The 18,889-nt window shown below is 39.7% G+C and overlaps 1 non-coding gene across 1 annotated transcript; it reads left to right on the forward strand.

The window, feature by feature from the left end:
- The first annotated feature begins 11,238 nt into the window (after nucleotides 1–11,238).
- On the forward strand, nucleotides 11,239–11,321 carry LOC112405588 (small Cajal body-specific RNA 18). Its single transcript, XR_003004372.1, has one exon.
- The last annotated feature ends 7,568 nt before the right edge of the window (nucleotides 11,322–18,889 follow it).

Here is an 18,889-nt window from a genome sequence, read left to right on the forward strand (position 1 = left end):
GCAAGATGCTTGCAAGTTTTTCTTTCAATGATGTTTAAATGTACAGACATTTACTGTATAGAATTTATACTCACATTGCTACAGTTTTTGGAGGATTTTACTGTGAATGTCATCAAGAGTGGTTTCCAAGAACAAATTTTAGAAACAGTAATAATAGACAATAGAATGGAACCCTGAACAGATTCCTTAAAGAGGCCTCTTGTCCTTAAGAAGACAAGGTGGGATTAAGTATTGAGAAATGTGTACTAAATCCTGAGAGTTTGCTACCTCCCCAGTCAGAAATTAAATATATTATGACTTATGTCACTGATAAGCACTAACGGATAGCTCTGGTGATGTTCCAAAACAACTGAAAGAAGACACCAGCTGCCATCAGATGCAAATTAAAAGATTGTTATCAAATATGATAGGAGAGGGAAGATCATCTTATCCCATCTTAGGCATTCCAGAGGAAAGGATATATATCTGCTGCTACTCTTACTGTGGATTTGTATGGCCTTTGTAGTGTGTCTGTGTATGTGTGTATTCAAGAGCTTCCCAGTTCCTAACTACTGCAATCCATTCAATCCTTTGAAATAATTAATTCATGGATTGCCAGACTACAGCCCAAGGGCCAAACCAGCCCAAAGCCTGTTTTTGCAAATAAAATTTTATTGGAAAGCCATCATGCTCATTTGTTTATGTATTTTCTATAACAATTTTTGAGTGCAAATGCAGAGCAGTTTCAATAGACTAGGTGAAAGGTGAAAGTATGTAACCTCCTGTTTTTCACAGAAAACACTTGCTAATCCCTGAGTTAAATCATTAGGTGTCGAAAAAGCTGGAGAATCACTTAATCTAGGCAAGTGACCTTAAACTGGCCTTCATAAATATGTATCTGGGGTCCATCATTTCAAGAAATAATTTGTGTTATTTATTGTATGTGTGCATTTTACTGGTAAGAGAATCCTGTGTCTTTCATCAGATACTCCAAGAGGTCTTGTGATCCAAAATGTGTTAAGAACTAACTTTTAGGTGAATACTGTTTATTTTGTTATTTGTTTATTTGTTCTTTTGAAGGCTTATGGGCTAGAAGAAAAAGCAGTTCAGAAAACTGACCCAACACAGTGAAATACCATTAGACCTGTTAGGATGGCTATTATCAAAAAAAAAAAAAAAAAGATAAATGTTGGCAAGGATGGGAAGAAACTGGAACCCTTGTACAATACTGGTGGGAATGTGAAATGCTCCAGCCCCTACGGAATCAGTACAGAGGTTCCTCAAAAAATTAAAATAGAACTACCATATGATCTAGTGATCCCACTTCTGGGTATATACCTGAGAGAAAGAAAATCAGTTGCTCAAAGAGATAGCTGCACTCCCATGTCCACTGCAGTATTATTCACAGTAGCCAAGCTATGAAAACAACCTAAATGACCATCAATAGATGAATGGGTAAAGAAAATGTGATATTGATATTATTCAGCCTTAAAAAAGATGGAAAACCTGTGATATGTGACAACATGGATGAACCTGAGGACATTGTGCTAAGTGGAGATAGGCCAGTCACAGAAGGACAAATACTGAATGATTCCACTTATACGTGCCATCTAAAATAGTCAAACTCACAGAAACAGAGAACAGGATGGTGGTTGCTCGGGGCTGGGGACGGGGGCAATGCTGTTCAATGGGTATAAAGTTTCAGTTAGGCAAGATGAATGAGTTCTAAAAATACGATGTACAATACTGTGCCTATGGTTAACAAACTGTATTATGCACTTAAAATTTTGTTAAAAGGGTAGATTTCACATTATGTGTTCTTACTACAGTAATAATTAAAAAACTGACCCAAAGAGTTTTTTGAAAGAATGAGGAAGTTGGTAAATACTGTTGGCTGAGGGAATTTTGTGTGCAAGAGAATTTTATAACTCTCCAGAGTTAAGTCTAAGTCATTTATTTCTATTGATTATGTGCCACATATTGTTCATAATGTCTAGTTTTCATGACCTAGCCTGATGGGTATTAACCCCTCATTTTACAGAAGCATGAATTAAGGCTCACTAAGGATACATAATTTATTGTCAAGTAATAGTAAAGATTTGGGGCTTCCCTGGTGGCGCAGTGGTTGAGAGTCTGCCTGCCAATGCAGGGGACACGGGTTCGTGCCCCGGTCCGGGAAGATCCCACATGCCGCGGAGCGGCTGGGCCCGTGGGCCATGGCCGCTGAGCCTGCGCATCCGGAGCCTGTGCTCCTCAACGGGAGAGGCCACAGCAGTGAGAGGCCCGCGTACCGCAAAAAAAAAAAAAAAAAAAATAGTAAAGATTTGAAAGAGCGTATGATTCCTAAGACTGTGTACCACACACCCTCGTAACCAAAGTGTCATACATTATCAGAAGTTGTCTATGACATGTTGTTAAGGAATTTAATGCTAGTTTTAAATTGAGAAAAATCTTCACTTGTTGCTCTACTGGGAAGCCCAATGCTTGAGGTCCATTATACAACTCTTCCCTCTGAACTCAGATCACCTCTAGAGAGTGGAGTACAGGGCTACTCTCTTCAGAGAACTCACTTTCCACAGTCTGAGGAAAATTTTCCTCTCACCAATGCCTTTCTCAAAGTCATTCCTCTCTCTCCCCTCCTTGGCTTTGATACATAGCTTTGCCTTAGCAATGAATTCAGGCTTTCAAAAAAGAGAGAAGGTTATTTTCAAGTTGTGTCTGTTTTAGACCCCGAACAGACCTTTATGCCAAAAAAAATACAAACTTGGTCGTGTGTGTGTGTGTGTGTGTGTGTGTGTGTGTGTGTGTGTGTGGAGTGCGAGGGTTATAAGTGGGTTTAGGTAAAGAGAACCAAACCACAGACTAATTTGTAAATACATTATCATGTGACAATCTTATTGGCAATGAGAAGCCATTTGGTTCTTTGTGGAGGGGAGTGAAGGATGGAAGCATTGTTTTAAGAAAGGGGAAACACACATTTGCTGCAAACTTAGAATCAAGCCTTAGACTTTTCACAATGTAATTATTTCACAATAAAATTACTGTGAAATAAAGTTTACTGAGGTTACTTGAAAATAGGTGCAAATACACAAATGGCCAAAATCTACCTTAAATTGTAACTTGCAAATAGAATGGAATTGAATGGGCTTTCCTACTGCCCACCTCCACCTTACACCTTTGGTGACTTCTACACGTGAGAAAAAGAAATGAAACACTGGAAATTTTAGCTTTTCCACTGTAAAATCATGAATACGTTAAATCACCCTTTAAAACTAGTAACCAGCATCTTTCTTTGTGATACTAGTGTTCCGATGCTCTCTTTTTCAAGCTTTTTCTTGGGAAAGGGATTCTGTTTTCTAAATGTGCAAATCATTTATATGATGTTCAATCTATCACTCTGGATCAAGTTGCCTTTGGTCTTTTTATATCACTGCACTCCAAGAACATCAGGTCCTGGCAACGACGTTTGCGCTTCCTGAAGTGTGCTGTCCCTTCTGGGTAACCTTTTGTGAAGTCACATGAGTGGCAGCTAGCCTAACTCTGGTTGTCCTCTAGGCAACGACATTTGAGCTGTTGCTGTTTCATCTTGCAGCATCTCAAAGCCAATTTTTCCTCCAGGTTTGATTACTCTTTTCCTTGCTGAATTTGTAAAATGTGTCTTGGCATTTTCAATTACCCAAGCATTCAAGAAGACAGCTTTTGTGTGTGTTGACTCAGGCCCACACCCACGCTAATGATAGAGGCTCTGTAACCGCCCAGCCAACTGCCTGTAATAAGAGTGAATGCACACATAAACTGAATTGTGATTTAATCTATTTTTTTCTTTTTTCTTTTTTTCTTCTTTTTTTTTCTTTTCCCCTAGGTTCTTCAGAACCATTTCTTTTTTTTTTAATAGATTCCATATATATGTGTTAGCATACAGTATTTATTTAATCTATTATTTTGTTTTTGGGTTTTTTTTTTGTTTGTTTGTTTTCTTTTTGTGTGTGTGGTACGTGGGCCTCTCAAAAAATTCTGGATTACCCTTCCTAAATTAGAGGAGCACTTTACAGCTAATCCAAAATATCTTTTGTGTATTAGATTTGGCTCCTTGGTTACAATTTACTAATAACAACATAATAACTAATGAGAGGAGGAGGCAGCACAAAAACATGTAATTCTTGCAGATAGAATTTAGTAAAAACATAGAAAATAAAAACGTGAAATCAAAAACAGAGTTTAGATTTGAAAACAGTCACGGATCCACAAAGTAAATAGTCTATGCCTAAAGCATGGAGCATGGTTTTAAATGCCCGCCTATAAACTGTCTTTTTAGAGAGTCTGAGGGTTTTCCTTATATCGTCCACACACCCCCTAACCACTTCCCGCCCTGCCAGTGCCCCCAGGAAACTGACATTGGGGGAGCATGCGCAGAAATTCTGAAGGTAGAAAGGAAGGGAGAGAGAGGTAAGGGTATTACTTGCTGCTTCAGGGAGGGGTCTCCAGTACTCTGCCCTAAAGACTACAGCTCCTTTTGATGGACCCTTCCTCTTCCTCCATGGTTCCAGTCTGGGCTATGGTTTTCTCCTCTTGTCTTTTTACACCCAAGGCTGTTTACCTGCTTCCCACTTTTGCTGGTCTTTTAGCTTTTTACATCCCTTCATTATTCCCTTCCCCAGGCCTTCACATGCTTGTGGTCCCTGCAGTAAAACCTCTTCATTTGAACCACCTGCTGCAACCCTGATTGATACAAAGAAACTACACTGAATAGCCATGGAGCGCTTTGAAAGGTATCTTTTTCTTTTTTACTGGCCATATTGGAATGTAGGTGTGCATGGGGGGCGGAAATCTTGTGATCAAGCCTCTGACTAATTTACAGATCAAACAGTTAAGGGTTGGCTATTCATAGCTCCTTTGTTAACCATTTATCATGGTGGCCTCCTAGAATTACACTTCCTGAAGTTAGGTCAAATCGTCATTGTGTTTATAATTTGGAAGCATAGAAACAGGGATTCTTTCATTTATTTCAATTTGGTAACTTCTCAGTCTGGTATTATTTGAAGGAAAATAGAGTTGTGTGACCATAGCAAGCATAAAATGTCTATTAGTAAATCTCAGCATTCATTGGTCATAAAGTCAAACACTTTAGCAAGTTTCCAAATGTTGAACATTAAAGTAGTTAAGGCATTAAGATTCCTCAAAGATCAAATCAAAGTCAGTAATAGAATTCAAAATGAATAACTCACTTATCTGCATAAGCTATCTGAACTTTAACTCTCAGTATTCCACAGCAAATACTAATTTCTTTTATATTGTGCAGGTGTCTGTAGTAATGTACCAACTAGCAATGTTAATTTGCTAAAACCTCACCCAGTACTAGCATACTATAACTACATCTGTTAAGTGTGTTTTCTTGTTAACATTTATGTCTCAGTGTAAGATACACAGGCACCCACACACACATGTTTTAGAGAAGCTATTTAAGGTTTTTTCAGTGAAAAATAGAAGTGTTTCTAAAGTGTAGATTTGAGTTCATCCCAAGTAAAATTAAAACAGTCCCTCAGAAATGTCTCTTGTTTGCATTTGGTCTGAAACATTGCTTCTCTAAACTGTCTACTTGTCAGAATTGCCTGGAGAGCATTTTTAAAACACAGATTACTGATTTCAATCTCAGTCCTTCTGTAGAGGCTGGGGCAGAATGGGACTATATCTGTTTCATTCATCACTGTGTATCCAGAATATCATGCAAGGCCCTCAGTAATCATTTGATGAATGAATGAATCAGAATGTCTGAAGGTTGAATCTAGGAACCTGTATGTTTGTAAGGGCCTCCAGGTGATTCTACTGACCAATCACTTCTGGAAAACACTGATCTTTAACTTAGAATTTTAGACCTGGAGGAGATCTTAGCCAGCATTTAATTCAACACACTTACTTTAGAAATGGAAAAACATGAAGTCTGAGAGATTAAATAACATATATAATCATAATATTTTCATACTTAGCAACACATTTTAGGACAAATGATGAGAAACAAAGAGAAAGGGGGACTAAAAGATACACTTTTTCTTTGTGTGTGTGTTAAAATGCCAATATGGCTAGAGTAAAGATTTTTTTTTAATTGAAGTATAGTTGATTTACAATATTATGCTAATTTTAGGTGTACAGCATAGCGACTTAGTATTTTTACAGATTATACTCCATTAAAAGTTATTACAAAATAATGGCTATAATTCCTTGTCCTATACAATATAGCCTTGTTGCTTATCTATGTTATACATAGCAGTTTGTATCTTTTAATTCCATACCACTAACTTACCACTCTCTCCCCAGTGGTAACCACTAGTTTATTTTCTATGACTGTAAGTCTGTTTCCGTTTCACATATACATTCATTTGTATTATTTTTTAGATTCTACATATAAGTAGTGTCATACAGTATTTGTCTTCCTCTGTCTGACTTATTTCACTAAGCATCATATTCTCAGGGTCCGTTGATGTGGCTGCAAATGGCAGAATTTCATTCTTTTTAATGGCTGAGCAATATTCCACATCTTCTTTATCCATTCATCTGTTGATGGGCATAAGGGTTCCTTCCATATCTTGGATATTGTAAATAGTGCTGCTACAAACATTGGGGTGCATGTATCTTTTTGAATTAGTGTTTTCATTTTTTCCAGATACATATCCAGGAGTGGAATTGCTGGGTCATATGGTAGTTCTATTTTTCATTTTTTGAGGAATCTCCATGCTGTTTTCCACAGTGGCTGCGCCAATTTACATTCCCACCAACAGTGTACAAGGGTTCCCTTTTCTCCACATCCTCTCCAAGATTTGTTATTTGTGGGTTTTTTTTTTTTTTAGATGATAGGCATTCTGACTGGTGTGAGGTGATACCTCATTGTAGTTTTGATTTGCATCTCTCTAATAATTAGTGAATAATTAGTGATGTTGAGCATCTTTTCATGTGCCTGTTAGCCATCTGTATGTCTTCTTTGGAAAAATGTCTATTTAGGTCTTCTGCCCAGTTTTTGATTGCATTGTTTGCTTTTTGATATTGAGCTGTATGAGCTGTTTATATATTTTGGATTCAAAGATATTGCTTTTACCTTAAAGACAAGCCATTTTACAGCTTGGCCTTAAGGACTATAAGAGGTCAGCTGAAGGGCACTCACCTACCTGAGACTCTTGGTCAGGATCCTATTTCAAGGATAACTAAGGAGACTTCCCTCCTCTGCTCCCTTTCACTCCCACAGACTTTCATCCAGTTATGTCAAATACTTGAAGAAAAGTGTTTTGCTTTTGCTTAAAGTGTCTATGATGGCCTTCTCTTCCAATGAAAATTTCTCAAAAAACTCTCATGTTCTCTGTGCTGCATAAATTAGGCAAATAGTAGTGAAGTTATTTTTTTCTTCCAAAAGAATCTGTCAATAATGTAAAATTCACTTGCTAACATAATATTTTGTGCAAATACACCAAAAAATGTTTCATGCCTAACCTTCTTACTTCTGCCTGCATATTAACACGATTAGAAAATATTAGTGTTTCGATAGTCATCAGAAAGTAAACATTTAGTCACCTAGCTATTATTCACAAAATTATTTCACTATGTTTCAATGGAATTTACTGCTGACCACAGTAATTCTTATCTCTCTTAAAAGGAGCGATGCAGCTCATATCTTTAAGAGTATTCAATAGCCCAAAATAAAAGTGCTGGCATAATTTTTTAAAGTACTGGCAAAGTAAAATTTAGCATTTGCTAGAAAATGAGCCTCATTCTTTTTAAAAAGGGTGTATATTGTCTTAAAGACTGTAATAATAACAAAACTATAAGTAAGAATAATAGTAATTAGCATTGATAAAGCACTTACTATATGCTAGTTATATGCTAAGCAATATGCATAGAGTACTTCATTTATCTAAAAACTGTAAGATACTTAAGCAAGTATCATGTGTGGATATCTGTGTGTATGTGCATATATATACATATGTGACCATATATATGGCATATCCATACATATGGTACAGTATATAGTACTCACAATATATTTACTTAAATACATACAGAAAATTTCTGGGCAGATATTAAGACACAGTTGATCATTTTCATTCTGACCATCACTCGTGGTTGCCTGCCCAATAGCCATTGCCCTTCTTTCTTGCCAACAGAACACTGGTTTTGTTGAGGCAGCCATGTGCCTGCCCAGGGGAGGAGTTACTATGAACCTAAATCAGTCACAGGTCTCGTTCTCTTCTGCCCATGGTGGGTCTAGGGCTAGGAGTCAGTTCTTGTCTGGGGCATGAGAGATTACGGGAAGTCTGCTTAGGGCTTCTAGGAGGATTTCCCTCCTCAGGAAATAAGGATGTGCATGAAGAGAAAGCTTTTTCTGCTTCTAGCCCATTACCTCCTGCTTAGGAAACTTTGATTTGAAAACGCCTAGAGCCGTGTTAGCCTCCTTGTGGCAATGAGGTGTGACACTGCTGGTACACTGTGAATAGAGGGTGACTTCTTGATTATGTCACAAAGTACAGAATCAACCCTGATACCACCTACCTCTGAATTTCATATAAGTTAACAAAAGCCAGTATTAATAGGGGTTCCTGTTACTTGCAGCCAAAGTATTCATGACTGATACAGTTACTTCTGGGAAGTGGTATTGAGGGTACAGGAAGGGAGAACAGTGTCTTACTTTTGATTGTGTATTGTTTTCTGCTGCTTTAATTTGATTTACCATGTATGGGCAATACTTCAAAATTAAAAAACAGGGGCTTCCCTGGTGGCGCAGTGGTTGAGAGTCCGCCTGCCGATGCAGGGGACATGGGTTTGTGCCCCGGTCCGGGAAGATCCCACATGCCGCGGAGCGGCTGGGCCCGTGAGCCATGGCCGCTGAACCTGTGCTCGGCAACGGGAGAGGCCATAACAGTGAGAGGCCCGCGTACCGCAAAAAAAAAAAAAAAATTATAAAACAACTCATTTAATTTTTTTAAAATTGCATTTCTGAATAACTGGTATATTAATTTGGAGAAAATTGAGAGCCATAATGTTTTAAATAGTACCCCAACTCAGTAGCTCACAATTTATACCCAGGCACTCTTTGACCAACATACATATATGCAATCACTTGGAGTATTTGAGCAGTTAGCTAATTTTGAATCTTAACATCAAATTGTCCTTCTTTCCAAACTATCAATATTTGTGAGTGTTTGTGTATCTCCCAAACAATGTAAGTATGAGTCTCCCTAGCATGTGTTTGGAGGGGAGACGTTTAGTGTGTCTACTGGGATTTACTTCCTACCCGCAGTTTTTTTCTGAGTAACAGAGTGAGAATGAAGAGTTGCTTCCGCTAGCTGGGGCTAATATGAGTCAGGAGATATTTACACCAGGTAGATGCGTTGACCGGGATGAGGAAGAAGGGCTGAGGCTTCAGGCAACATGAGCTCAAGTTCTCACTGGAATTTCTCCAAGAAAGGACCTTTATCTTTGTACAACCCAACTGACACTAACATCAATTTAACAACTATCAGCCTAGGAGAAGGGTTAGGATTGTGCTCGTGCAGGATTTCTGGGGACTAGGCTTGCCAGGGAATCCATTATTTCCTTCCCATTTCTCCTCAGAGCTCTCACATCTCAGGCTTCTTTCTCTCTTAAATGAGGGTGCAGGAATTGAACAGAAGTTGGTTCTCTGATACTACCGCCTAGAGAAATGACAAACTACTGCATCGTGAAGAGCTAACATCCCCATCCCCATCAGCAATATTTAATTAGATGGATACAGGGTGAAGAATCAGGATCAAGACAGTCAGAGCCAGGCCAGTCTTAATACTGCCTCTCCTGTGAAACTTACCAAGGAACAGTCCCTGAGTTCGGCCTCACATTGACTTCATTATTTCATCCTCTACGCCTGATCCATCATCAAGACCTGTTGAGGTTTTTCTTGGTTAAAGTTCTTGAAAACCTCACTTCTTTTTCAGTTCCCTGAGCTCTTTTATAACTACAGTATCCTCCCTTCTAGATCTCCACTTCTCCAGGTCATTTACATATAGCTAGCATAATAATCTTTCTTATTTGTCACCATATTATTCCCTACCTAAGTTTTACTGAGAGATAGAAACAAACATTGGAACAAATGGAGAGATTAAAAAATCAATCATTTCATGACAAGTGATGGGATCCCCATTTATCCATGAGATAGTCCTTCTCCCAATTTTTTTGTCCCACTTGTACATATAAACTTTAAGGGATATAGGGAGTTCCCTGGCAGTCCAGTGGTTAGGACTCCGTGCTTTCACTGCCAAGGGGGCCCGAGTTCCTTCCCTGATATAGATGAAATAACCATAAATCTATTACTTATTTATATTATATTAAATACCCTCACTACTTAAAATCACAAATAAGAAATTTTAGATTGATGAACTTAAACTATTTCTTTTTCTCATCAGTGAAGGAAAAAATAATTTAAACTGTTTCCATTGCAACTTCTACATGGTATCTTTGTCATGGTTAGAGCTCCTTTTTATCATCTCACAAAAACAGATGTGCACGGCTCTCTCTCTGGGGGAACTTTACTTAAGAGGAGGAAGGTAAGAGAAAACCTAAAGGAGGCTCTGAGGGGAGATCATGAGGAAGAAACTAAGTCTCCGGCTCAAAACTCCTGTGCAGACAGTGCTTGGATAAGGCATTTCCTGGCCCCAGCCTCCTGGGTCTGATACACCACCTCAGTGCTCACTTAGACGTTACATTTTGTTTGGGAAGCCAAAGGAATGTCCTGATTTTTACTAGTTCCATCCATGACTCTTTACCTTAACTTACAGAAGATGCTGTGACATATCCATTCTTCTTAATCTCAGTCTTTACCCAGTCAGCTGAGTATAAATGGCTTTGAGACCTTTCCCCAGTAAGAAGATCTCCAGAATCCCCCAAGAAAAAACAACGTTCCTTTTACCATAACTGTAATAATCATCAATCTTCGAACACTCAAATAGAATAGCCTTGGCTGCACAGACCAGAGGCAGAAGCCTAGGCCACTTGGTCCGTGGGGGGACCCAGGCCCCGCCAGGTGGGAGGAAGGAAATTGGAGTGTGAGAGGTGTCCCCCGCTGGTCCCAGATGCACCTGGATGAACCCACAGTATTTTCTTAATTGCCGTGGAGCCTGAGAGGATTACCAAAGTGTGTCTGGTGAAGTAGGGCCAGGGGACCGGGGTTGGGGAGATTAGGGACAGTGGGTTGAACTAGAGATGAGGGAGGTTTAGAGAGGCCTCTGCCACTGTGACTGTGAGCCCTGGTCGACAATGAGGTGACCACTGTGCAGTCCACGTCCTGGAAATCAGGAGATGGAGTGTGTTCTGAGAACTGACTGAGACTGAGGAAAAAAAGAGAAAAGGAAGCCTTGATGTTGCTCTTTTCATGTAATGACAGTACAATGTCTGTGGGTCTACTTCTAGATATAATAATTCAAACCTAAAGAGAGTTTACTGAACAAGGCTCTATAGCCAACATATTACCATTCTCCTCTTTTACAGGAGAAAGTGGGTTGTCATAACGTTACAGTGAGTGTAATTTTGTAATGATGGAGTGAGAAAATCACTTTCCTACCGCCCTAGCACGCTCCTACAGACACTTAAAATGGAGCTTTAAATTGAAGTGGGCTATAACTAATTCAAACATACATGTTCTCTGCCCATCAGACCACACGGTGCGAGAGACCATGGGTTTCGGAATCAGACACACCTGAATTAGCAACCAGGCTCTGTCACTTACTAGCCGTGTGACCCTGGGTGAGTTACTTAATCTCTCTAAGTCTCAGGTTCTTCATCTGAAAACCAGAAATAGTGCTGACCTACCAGCACTGTTGTTTTCCCTGGAAAAGTAACTGAAAAATTCTGCTTATTTGTCCAACTTCCTTTCCCTATCTGCAAATAAAGGCCAAGGAGGGCTTCCCTGGTGGCACAGTGGTTAGGAATCCGCCTGCCAATGCAGGGGACACGGGTTTGAGCCCTGGTCCGGGAAGATGCCATATGCCACGGAGCAACTAAGCCCGTGTGCCACAACTATTGAGCCTGTGCTCTAGAGCCTGCGGGCCACAACTACTGAGCTTGCATGCCACAACTACTGAAGCCCACGAGCCTAGAGCCCATGCTCTGCAACGAGAAGCCACTACAATGAGAAGCCTGAGCACTGCAACAAAGAGTAGCCCGTGCTCGCTGCAACTAGAGAAAGCCCACACGCAGCAATGAAGACCCAACGCAGCAAAAAGTAAACTAAATAAATAAATTAAAAAAAAAAAAAAGGCCAAGGCATAAGTAGTGTATGCTAAGTGCCAAGGCCCAATTAATTGCAGATATATTTTCTTTCCCCTCTGGAAGAACGTTGTTTGTCTTTCATTAAAAACTATAGCTGCGTTTAAAATAAGATATCCTCAAGTGTTAAAAGAATATAAAACTTTTTTTTTTAACTTTCGGCTGAAAATGACAACCACTCAATTATACACGTTTAATGTAAAAGGGTTCAAACAAAATAACAATACAGTGACAAAGTGACATGGAAACTATTTCAAAAGAAAAAAAGATGAATCACACATGCGTCAAACAGAATACAAAATCAAGGTAATAGACAAAAATAAAAATTTTACTTTAATTATAACTGAAAAACTAAAATTAAAAAATCCAAGTTTCAAAATTTTCTAAAGAATATATATAACTGCATAATCAAATGAATTTTTTGCTTGAATAGGATGTACAACCATTGTTTAAAACAGTGGATATAAACATTGAATATTTAAAAGATTGCATATCCTACATTTTAGTTAAAAATTGAAATTAAAAATAATGTAATATTCAAAAAATGAGAATATTTTGCTATTAAACTATTCCACTGCCAGCGATAAATTCTGATCTGAAATGATGGCCCTGGGAAGTTGAGTCAAGCCAGTTGGTTACATCCTGTGAATTCCCCTCTCTCTGGCCCCCAAATCTGGGCAGGGCTAGGATTTTGCTCTGGCTTTGATCCTATTGGGGGTGACGGAGGCAACAGAAGCTGTCTCTCTAGGAAATTCTTGATCCTGGCCCTTCTCTGATTTAGAAACAAACTTCAACCGGGTTAGGTGAAGGTATCAGAGAAAAAATGAAAAATTCTACTCTCTGCTGACTCTCCTGAAAATGTTCACATTGTCTCAGTCAAGCTATAGCACAATAAAGAGGCATTTTGCTTCAAAATCATGTATTGATAAATATTTATTGCATATACCTGAGTTGGATATTGTCTGCCTTATGTATCACATTATGTTGATCTTAGATACACAACTCCATTGGTGTTTGTCCTAAAAAATCTTCAGTTAATGTTCGAATGTGTCACTAAAAGTTTTTATTTCAATTTTAGAATTTCATTTCATTGGTGGAGAGTAATTCATGAGTTTAAACCTCATTTGGTGGAGAATAATTTACATATATATTACTTTTTCCATTTTAATGGCTTTTTTCCCAAAGCCTGCCCCAATATTTGAACTTGTCCTTGGTAGTTATTTAAGATACTGTGAGGGTTCCAGGACACTGAAGCCCTGGGTCCAGACTGTAGTGATTAGAGACACATTTTGAGATTTCTTCCCAGCTCTCTTCTTGAAGAACACCTCTCTCCCTCGGCCAACTAGAGCAACAGCCCTGGGCCCTTCTTTCCTATGTTTATACCAAATAAACCCAACCCTCCTTGATTAGATAAAAGGTGGACACCTGATCCATGAACCAGACAAGTCTGATTATTTTTCTCTTGAGAATTTGAACTGAGAGACACAGGCTGGGGGTCAGGTGCCGGTGGTCATTAGAGCTTCAAGGTCTTGTGGAATGAGAGGCTATGACAGTTATTAAGGGCCATGCATGCGAGGGGCTCACACAGAGAGCCAGTCTGCAGGGAGAGACTGGACAAGGCAGGGGAAACAGAAAATGTAGGTGAGAGAACTTGCAACCTGAGAACAGCTGCATTGTCCTGAAGCCTTTTCAGTTTCCAAGTCTAATTCCCCATGGGGCTCGACTCTCCTTCCTGTCTTGAATCTCATGAGGAGCCGCTGTATAATAAATCCTCATTTACGTGTAGTAGCCAGAGCGAGGTTCTGTTCCTTGCAACCAAATGAGCCCTAAGACCAAGTGAAGCCTTATTGTTTTAGAAATTCTACATATTTCACTCCATTGACAGCAAGGGAGCATTTGATAATGGCATCTTCTTTGAAATACTTCCACCAAAGAGTTGCGGATTCACTCTTCTGAGACTGATGACATTTACAACTCAATGTTAATTACGCTGTTGGATTAGATATCTATGGCCTTAGAGAAAATCAGACCATCATATTTTATAACTTAATTCCTTTGTAGAGAGTGGTTTGTAAAATTATGACTCGCTTTACATTTGCCCTACTCTTTTCAATGTGAAGATGCTCCATTTTCCTTGAAGAACAGCAGCTATTGAAAGGCTTTGCCTCCTCCCGGCATCTGTTAACATTTACCATCTTCCCCAAGCAGTAGGCCTGTTCTCTTCACGGTGATTTTCTCCTTCTAAACATTGCTAAACGAGTTCTGAGGGCCTTAGCATGTTTGTCCAGCTTCAATGTATTTGGGACCTAGCAAAGGACTATTTCTGATAGAAAGCCAGTTCATATACCTTTTAACCTAAGGGATAGGTAAAAGTAAAATGAACTTGGGGAGATACAGAAATAGGAGAATGAAAAATACGTGATAAAAATAATTGTGGTAAAGAGATGAGTTAAGAATTCACCTTGTAGGGAAAATACACATGACTGCATAGGTTCTGAAGAACTCCTTAGAGCCAAATGGAATAGCTTGAAATTTCCTATGTGATCATTTGCCTTCACTTGGACATCTCTACAAAAAACGGTCTCTCACAGCCAAGGTGTGTGCTATTTTTAACAGCCACGATTAGGATGCTTCCAACCTTGTCCTGGTGGAAACAGTCCACTCTCTCTCGCTCTACTTCTCTTATTAATGAATAATAGTATAGCAAGAGCAGGAAATGTGATGGTTACACACAGGTTCTAAAGCCAGACTGCCTGGTTTTGGACTCCAACTCCACCACTGAACAGCTGTGTGACCTTGCAAGTTACTTAACCTCTCTGTGCCTCCCTGTGTTTTAATATGTAAAATGGGAGAATACTGGCACCTACGTCACAAGAAGGATGTAAGAAGTAAATGAGTCCTGCTGTATTGTATGTGCTCCAGGAAGTCAGCTGTCATTGTGAGGGTTGTCGTTAGTATTATTTGAGCAAGTAAAGCCTAGGCGGTATGAGAGAGAATGGAAAGTTGAGTCGTAATCTCCCATCAGGAGTTTACTCTTTCTACTGGATGACATAAGTGAGGGGAGCCAGGGCCATGAAGTCAGGCTTTACTTCTTTTTTTTCTGTTGGTTTTATTTATTTATTTATTTTAACATCTTTATTACAGTACAATTGCTTTACAATGGTGTGTTAGTTTCTGCTTTATAACAAAGTGAATCAGTTATACATATACATATGTCCCCACATCCCCTCCCTCTTGTGTCTCCCTCCCACCCTCCCTATCCCACCCCTCTAGGTGGTCACAAACCACCAAGCTGATCTCCCTGTGCTATGTGGCTGCTTCCCACTAGCTATCTATTTTACATTTGGTAGTGTACATAAGTCCATGCCACTCTCTCACTTTGTCCCAGCTTACCCTTCCCCCTCCCCGTGTCTTCAAGTCCATTCTGTACATCTGCGTCTTTATTTCTGTCCTGCCCCTAATTCTTCAGAACCATTTTTTTTTTAGATTCCATATATATGTGTTAGCATACGGTATTTGTTTTTCTCTTTCTGACTTACTTCACTCTGTATGACAGACTCTATGTCCATCCACCTCACTACAAATAACTCAATTTTGTTTCTTTTTATGGCTGAGTAATATTCCATCGTATATATGTGCCACATCTTCTTTATCCAGTCATCTGTTGATGGACGCTTAGGTTGCTTCCATGTCCTGGCTATTGTAAATAGAGCTGCAATGAACATTTTGGTACATGACTCTTTGAATTATGGTTTTCTCAGGGTGTATGCCCAGTAGTGGGATTGCTGGGTTGTATGGTAGTAGTTCAAACAACCCAATCCAAAAATGGGCAGAAGTCTTAAATAGACATTTCTCCAAAGAAGATATACAGATTGCCAACAAACACATGAAAGAATGCTCAACATCATTAATCATTAGAGAAATGCAAATCAAAACTACAATGAGATATCATCTCACACCGGTCAGAAGAGGCATCATCAAAAAAATCTACAAACAATAAATGCTGGAGAGGGTGTGGAGAAAAGGGAACCCTCTTGCACTGTTGGTGGGAATGTAAATTGATACAGCCACTATGGAGAACAGTATGGAGGTTCCTTAAAAAAACTAAAAATAGAACTATCATACGACCCAGGCTTTACTAGCCCTCTGACCTTAGCCAAATGACTTAACTTCTCTAAGCCTTGGCTCGCTTACCTAAAATTGGGCATAGTAATAGGGGCTACCACATCACAAGTGCTCAAAGTTAGTTATGTATATGGTGCAGAGCAGGATTTAAGTACCAATATAATACAATATCCATTGTCATAAGAAAACACAATAAGGATTTTGAAAGTGAGGAATGCTGCCTCAGCTTCCCCAAAGTAACTGACAATGGACAGAAACACAGAGTAAAGCAAAGCCAAGTTTACTTGACCACCTGTGGTCTGTACAGGCCTGCCACACAATGCTCTCCTCTTAGCCCCACCCTAAGAAAGGAAGTAGGAATAGCCAATGAATTTTTTATGTCTTTTTTTTCTTTCACCTGCTTTAAGATTTTGTCTTTGATCTTACCAGCATCGTCTAGGTGTGGTTTCCTTTGTATACATCCTGCTTGGGATTCATTATGCTTTGCCTCTCCCATTGCGGAGCACAGGCTCCGGATGCACAGGCTCAGCGGCCATGGCTCATGGGCCCAGCCGCTCCGCGGCATGTGGGATCCTCCCGGACCAGGGCACAAACCCGCGTCCCTTGCATCGGCAGGCAGACTCTCAACCATTGTGCCACCAGGGAAGCCCCCATGGCGCTTTTTAAATCTGGCTTGATATTTTTGCAAATATTTTGGAAAATTCTCAGCCATTATCTCTACATACATTTACTCTGCCCCATTCTCTCTGTCCTGATGTCTCTCTCCTTCTAGGATTACGATTACATATATTTTAGACTTTTTCACCTGTCTCAGATGTCGCTCACACTCTTTTGTATATTTTCTATCCGTTTGTCTCTCCATGATTCAATCTAGATGTTTTCTTCTGACTCATCTGATTCTTTTTCAACTGTATCTAATCTGTTATTTAAACCTATTCATTGAATCCTTAGTATCAGTTATTGTGTTTTCAATTCTAGAATTGCCTTTTTTTAACTTTTATTTTCATTCCCCATTCTCTGCCAAATTTCTCAAGCCAGCCTTTTAATTTCTTAAACATATTAATCCTAATTTTCAAAAATTCTATTGAATAACTCCAATGTCCATACTCCCTGCAAGCCTGTTTCTATCATCCTCTGTTTTTCTTTCAGTCTCATCTTTTTATGCGCCTGATACTTTTGAATTGATAGCCGGACTTTGATATAAAACGTTCAGAGATGATTTGTGGCCACAGGTGATGTTGTCTTCCTCCAGAGAGGGTTTGTTTGGCCTCTGGAGGGCAGCTGGGCTAGAGCGGTAGCAGGTAGAGATCACCTAATCAATTAGGCTCTGACCTTTGTGAGGCTAGTCTGTAGCCAGCATACTCTTACTCTTCAGGTATACCCCTCTGAGATTCCAAAAGAACATCTGGGGGGTTGCCCAGGTCCCATCCTCCCCGGCAAGCTCTGAACTCTAACTTTTCTTCCCCCGACCATACAACTGCTGAGAGCTCCGCTCGGGGTCCTACCTCTCAGCTCCCACTTTTAGAATTGACATTTGCCTGAAGAAGCGAAGCGGGGAATTTCGGGCTCATTTTTGGGGGGTTCCCTCTGCTCCCATGTCCAGACCCCGCGAACCCAGTTCCTTACCACCTAGGTAGCTTTTCTAATTCTTGAAGAGAGGGTTGGTTCAAAACATTCTAGTTGACCATTGCTAGAAGCAGAACTCTTGACTATGCTTTTGTTGAAAATCTGATGATCTTACTCTTCATATTTCAAGCAGCATGCAGATTTCTTAAAAAATAATATTAATAAAGTGATAAAGTTCCAAACAGCTTGCCAAATAAACCTTTAGTGGAGAAAATGAGTTTTAAAGACATAGGTAGGTCAATGGGAAAAGATGGAAGCATCCCTAAGGAGATCCAAATCTTTACCACAGATGGTAAGGCCAACATATTCCTTCAGGTTATAAATCACATTATCTATACCTTGAGGAATCTTGTGTGACCCCTGTAGTTTCCAGGATGTTACTAAATTCCTTGGGACCCTTTATTCCTGCCCTATTAGTTTTTTGCTTTTGTTTTGGACATCTTAAAAAAATATTTATTTACTTATTTATTTATTTGAAGTGTAATTGATTTACAATGTTTTCATTTCTGCTGTATAGCAAAGTGATTCAGCTATACATATATATACATTCTTTTTTAAATATTCTCTTCCACCATGGTTTATCATAGGATATTGAATACAGTTCTCTGTGCTATACAGTAGGACCTTGTTGTTTATCCATTCTGTATATAATAGCTTACATCTGACCCATGAGGTTTTTTGTTTTTTTTCGGTACGCGGGCCTCTCACTGTTGTGGCCTCTCCTGTTGCGGAGCACAGGCTCTGGACGCGCAGGCTCAGCAGCCATGGCTCATGGGCCCAGCCGCTCCGCGGCATGTGAGATCTTCCCAGACCGGGGCACGAACCTGTGTCCCCTGCATCGGCAGGCGGACTCTCAACCACTGCGCCACCAGGGAAGCCCCTG

The sequence above is a fragment of the Neophocaena asiaeorientalis genome, unplaced genomic scaffold (assembly GCF_003031525.2).
Source record: "Neophocaena asiaeorientalis asiaeorientalis breed wild unplaced genomic scaffold, Neophocaena_asiaeorientalis_V1.1 scaffold189, whole genome shotgun sequence".
Taxonomy (NCBI): Eukaryota; Metazoa; Chordata; class Mammalia; order Artiodactyla; family Phocoenidae; genus Neophocaena; species Neophocaena asiaeorientalis.